General features: G+C 38.8%; 1 protein-coding gene across 1 annotated transcript in view; it reads right to left on the minus strand.

Annotated features, from left to right (window-relative positions):
* Positions 1 to 6,000, minus strand: part of TIMP2 (TIMP metallopeptidase inhibitor 2) — a 321,405-nt gene that overhangs the window by 107,709 nt on the left and 207,696 nt on the right. The gene's annotated exons all lie outside the window — the stretch shown is intronic.

A 6,000-nucleotide genomic window follows, 5' to 3' on the forward strand; every position in this document is an offset into this window, starting at 1 on the left:
GCTTGCCGACCATGAAGGGACTGGGATGAGGAAGGCTGGTTCTTGGGGTGTCCTCTTAGGGGAAACCTTTGTATGCTCCAAGGAATTTTTTCCCCAAGGGATTTCTCCATGGGGGATGGCATCAAGGACTTGACTCTTCCCTTAGTCCCAATCCTTCTGAGCCAAGGTAAGACCCCCACACTGATGGGGAAGTTGTAACCCTACTCCTATTATTTGTCTTGGTGTTCTGTTTGTGTTAAATACAGTTATTTGACAACAATTGAAAATTATACAAACTGAAGAACTCCCTTCTCTCAGAGCATAGTAGAAAACTCTTTAAGAAGAGGTTGGGAAAGCCTGGAAACAGGATTCTTCCAAGTAGAAAAAAAGGGGCATGCATTATCAATTTCCCTTTAGGGAAATCATAAAGTAAGTCCCAGGCCACTCACTGCCATCAGCAAGAGAGGAGGTTAAGTCCTGGGCCTCTCAGTATGATTGATGAGAAGGAAGAGTGATATTCCCCATTCAAAAGGGATTTGGGAAGCCTGGAAACAGGAATACATTCCCAGTCAAAGGATGGAGGGGTTAACAAAAAATAGAGCAAAATTTGCCTAAGATATACAAGAAAGTCCCAATTTTAGACTGACCTGAAGAAAGGGAGTTTCATTTATGCACACTAAACTATTTCTTAAGGAGCTTCATCACTGGTGTTTAGTCTTTGTGTCTATCTTATGACACTCTCATTTCATTGTATTTGATTACTATAAAGAGAGGGATGGTCTCTAGGTTCTGACCTTATACCATCCTGTCCCAGTCATAAACTGGGTACCCAGACAAAAACTTAACTTATTGACAGCCACGCCTACACAGGTGGAGTATGGCACTGTGAGTCCAGTTATAGAAAGCAAGGGTCAATAGAAGAACCCTACATCCTCTCAGGAGGATCTTCCTTGTGCCCACAGGTCTTTCCTTAGACATAAACTGATACCTGTTCTAGCATTATAATTGGCAAAAGCTGCCACAAAGCTGTCTTGAACATGATACTGTGATAGCTTTCTCAAAATTAAGTTAGGCTGCCTATTAAAATGCCATAAATTGTCAGGAGGGATTTCCTGTTAAAATTTCCTAGGCTTCTTCTATATTTATGAACTGAGGTCCAGGTCTGTGACTAGGCTATCTAGCTGAACCATTCTTGGCAGGAATTCCTGGGGAATAAGTAAAACCTTTGCAGGGCAATTCTGGAGCCATGTCACTCTATACAATTAGCTACATGAGTCTTTTAAGAGTGTTTTGGTGATCTTCACTACCAACTTTTGTAGTAGAAAAATAAATTTACCAAATTTAAAAGGTCCCTTGCCTAAAAGAAGGAGTAAATTTGGCCCAACATTGTTATGATCAGTAAAGGATCCTTGAATGTGTTGACTTGGTTAGGACTTGTAGGGGATGCCTCATAGAAGTCCACCAGCTTTGTGCCTGTTTATTTGTGTTTCTCTGTGTTTGTGTTTTTCTACCTTATACATTTTGTTTCCCTTTTCTGTGATCTGACCTAAGAAACCATATAGAATAATAATCTAATAACAGCAAGCTAGATAAGAGTGGGCTAAAAGAAGTGCTCTTGAGGAAATTTCATATAGCATGGGACAACAGAGAGCTCCTAGTAGAGCCTGGAACGACAAAGAAGCGTGCAATTAAGTTATATCCAATCTGGTCTAAATCTGTTAGAGTCAACTGATAATCTGTTCTGGCCTCAGTTTGCTAGGTTTGAGGTTGTTGTGGTTGTTTGTCCTTCGTTCTCAAAGAGGACCATGACGTCGGTATAAATTGAAGGACCTAAATATCCAATTTAGATGGAGTTCTAGTTCTGTTGGGCAGCCCTGGCAAAAAGAATATGCCTGACCAACCTGCAGATAACTTTCCCTCTACCCTGCCTTGCCTGTACCTTCTCTCACTCCTTTATAGCCCCTTTTAGCTATTTCTTCTTCTGATTTTGATGGTTATAGGGATGGCAGACTTTAGGAGCCCCATATCTGAAGACAAATAGGTCTTGGGACCTCTTTGCTATTGCCTTTCTTTTTGTGCTAGCAGCTCCTTCCCCTCCTTCTTCTCCTCCTCTTTCTCCATTCCCACCTTCTGTGCTTCCATCTTATTCTCTTACCGCAAGGATTTAGTTTCTTCTGAAACTGAGGGACAGCTTACTGGCATTTTCCCTCTTTAAGAAAAGCTTAGTTATGAGAAGGGCCAGATTGCCTGATTCTGTATTAAAAAAATAGTGACCATAATAATAGAAAGGGTGATGATCCTAGAGGTTCCCAGGGAAATTTTATTTCATGAAGGTGTTGGAAAGATGTAGGAACTGTGAGTTCTAGAGAGAACTTGTTTTTCTTGATCCTGACATACTGGTCCTAGTATTCATTCCTCTCCCCACAGTGGTGAACTCCATGTGATCCTTAAAATTGGTGATATAATCTATGACTGTTTACTGGATGTTGGAGCTCCTAATTTGGTTCTAATGAGTAAACCTGATTCCAACTGTACCTCTACTGGGTCTCTAAATGTTGTTAGAGTTTTGGGGAAATCTCAAAATATCCCAAGATTGTCCCATTGTATGGTATCCATCTGTCCCCTTTCTGTTGAACACTCCTTCTCCATGATGCCCAAATGCCCTGTAAATCTGTTGAGGCAGGATCCCTTGTGCAAACTTAAGACTACTATTTCTTGTTCTCCCAATGGTACTTTGTCCTTGCAGCAGCCTGAGGATTCCTTTTCCTTATTCTTATATAAAATGACCAAGAGGCAATTGGGGATGCATTTAGCATCCTATCCAACACCCCCAACTCCCAATGGACCTCTTTGTCTTCAGATATGGGGCTCCTAAAGTCTGCCATCCCTATAACCATCAAAATCAGGGGAGATCCTCTACCCTCTATTTCCCAACACTCTCTGTCCAGGAGACTATTGAAGACATTTCACCTGTTATTGACTCTTTAAAAAGGTATTATCATATCTTGCAGATTGCTTTGTAATAAGCTGATTCTCTCTGTCAAGAAACCTAAGCCAGGCCCTGTTGGCAAGCTTGTTTATTATCACTTTGTACAAGATTTGTGTGCTAATAATGCATATATAATACCCATATATCCTGTGGTGCCCAATCCTTCTACCATCATTTCCTCAATTTCTTATGAGGGTACCTATTTTACTATGATAGATCTTTGTTCAATGTTCCCTTTCCCCAGAGAGGGATAGGGCATGTAGAATTATCTGCTTTATCCAACCAGTACTGGTTTTTAATTATTCTACAGGTTTAATAGGAAGAGAAACCCAAATCTTGGGAGCATGGTGGCAAAACATAACAAATGCAGAAGGACATCCAAATTATGTAGAAGAGTTTAGTTACATACAGAGATGTTTCTGGTCTATGTTTTTCCTTCATGGAAAAGCTAGATTAAGACATTCAGTTAGGAATGTTTTTGCAAACATTGAGAAACTAGCCCATGAAACAACCTTAGCCATTGCTAACACAGCCAGTACTGTCCTCTTCCTCTAAGTAGAAGTCAACTTTCTAGCAAAATGGTCACGCAAAGGTATTTGGTGTTAGATGTTCTCTCTGATTCCTTGGAGGAAACTGTGCTGTTATTAATCAGTCATTTTGCTTCTATATTAATAAGACAGGAGAAATTATCAGGCATATCCATGATCTCCAATGAATTAGACCCAAGACTCAGTAAATTACAAATTAAATGCTTGTCACAAATAATGGTGATTGGTGAAATACCTCTTCTTGGTTGACCTGGCCACAGAGAACTAGACTATTAGTTGCCCTTGGTAAATTGGACCCTCCTTACCCACTGTCTCATTATTCTCTGTAAACTTTGCAATAGCTGCTGTGTTAAAACCTGCTCTAAATTTACACTGGAAAAACTTATGTTAGTGTGCCCTACTGATAATGATTATATTTTTTTAAATCTTGTAAAATTAGCCTATAGATAAGTGATCCATGCGAAATCAAAGGGGAAAATTGAGAAAATCAAATTTATTCTGATTCCATTTTATAATTTATTCTATTTTGTATCACCACTACCATTTTGTATAACTGCCTAAAGTCACCTTTCTTTGTCTTTAAGTTCAGTTCAGATATTCACAGTTTCAAAAAAATCAGTCTTCTACTCTAAATTAAGTTTAAAAGGTCAGTTTCCCCATTAAAACTCTTTAATTAAAAGAAGACTGCTATCTTAAGTTTAAAAGTTTAGTTTCCACTTTTAATTGAAGGCTGTCTGTTATCTCTATAATGCTAGCTGTCTTTGGACAATTAGTGGAAATGTGTTATCTCTCAGGTTCAGAAGTTTAGCTTTCTTGTGAATCATTCCATGTGTCAAACAAATCTATTATCTCTTTCTCACTAGCAAACAGATTCTATCAATCAATCTTTCCTGACAATAGGATTGAAGGAGGATTTGTTGCTAGCTCCAATTGTTCAACCAATGTTGTTTTTGCTGCCTTTGTAACCAATAAAATTATTTTCTCCCATGCTGCCTTCTAATCTTTGGAGGCTTCTCCTTTTGTTTATAAAAATATTTCCAACCGTCATTTGAGGTCTTTTAGCTTGCTGAGGAGCTAAGAAGTCCCATTTATTGATAATTGCTGGTCTTGACAATAAACTGATTGTGCTTGAATCTTTCTGCCTCAGTCTACTTTATTTTCAATCATGACAGGCTGAAAACATAGATACTATGTGATTATATATATATATATATAAACTGACCTGGAAAATTAGTCAGTGAGAGAGAATTTAAGAATACACTGGCCAGGTAGCACAGCGAGTAAGAGCACTCGCCCCAGTGTCGGGATGACCTGGGGATCGAATCCGGGCTCAGACACTTAGCACCCACCCAGAAACACCTGGCCGTGTAACTTTGAGCAAGTTACTTAACCCCAATTGCTTTATAAAAAAGTCACTGGACTTTTTGAAAATCATGAATTTTATAAATCTAAACACATTATTTCAAGAAATTGTAGATGAAAACTGTTTAGGTCTATTAGAACTGGAAGGCAAAAGTAAAGAGAATACACCAACCAACTCTTGGAAGGAATTCCAAAAGAAAAAGTCACAGGAATATCATAGCCAAAATCTTACATCAAAGAAAAAGGAGTATAAGTTCTCAGAAAGAAGCAGTTCAGTTACCAAGAAACTATAGATTATATTACACATGATCTGCTACTTTATATTATAAACAAGAGACAAACTTGGAACACAAAATTCCAAAAGGCAAAAGATAAATATTTGCAACCAAGAATAACTTACTGCAAGACTGAGTATAATCCTGCAAGGAGCAGGTGGGGAATGGATCTTCAATGGAATAGAAGATTTTCAAGCATTTTTTTCTCTTTTTCTTTGGTGGGGGGAAGATAGGGTAATTGGGGTTAACTGACTTGCCCAAGGTCACACAGCTAGTAAGTGTTTAGTGTCTGAGTTCAAATTTGACCTCAGGTCCTCCTGACTCCAGTGCTGGTGCTCTATTCAGTGCACCACCTAGTTGCCTCTCAACCATTTCTAACGATAAGACCGGAGCTGTTCAGGAGCTTTGAGAACACATGTAAGAGTTCTATAAAATCCCACAGAGGTAAATGTTTTGGAGTAGTTAGGAAGAGCTCTATGATGATGAAGTGTTAATACTTTAATAGGGGAAGAAGAAATGTTTTCCTTCAGAAAGTTAATGTTTTCAAAGGTACTGACAGAGCTGAATAGGAAAAACAAAGGTCCTAGAGGTGGATTGATTCTGTTCTGGAAGTTGGAAGAGGGGAAGGGGAAGGAAGGACAAAGGGAGGAATATGCTAGTATAGAAAGGAAGAAGAAGGAAGTTCAACTTGCTATTTCTCATAGAGAAAAATAAAAAATATTGAGGAATGGATAGGGGAGTATGCATCTGGTGAACTTCAATTTTATCCAAAAAAAAGAGAAAGAAGAGTTGAACATCACACACACACACACACACACACACACACACACACACACACACACACACA

Source organism: Petaurus breviceps, unplaced genomic scaffold (genome assembly GCF_028583685.1).
Source record: "Petaurus breviceps papuanus isolate PSGF00001 unplaced genomic scaffold, PetGlider_PUasm1.0 90925, whole genome shotgun sequence".
Lineage (NCBI taxonomy): Eukaryota > Metazoa > Chordata > Mammalia > Diprotodontia > Petauridae > Petaurus > Petaurus breviceps.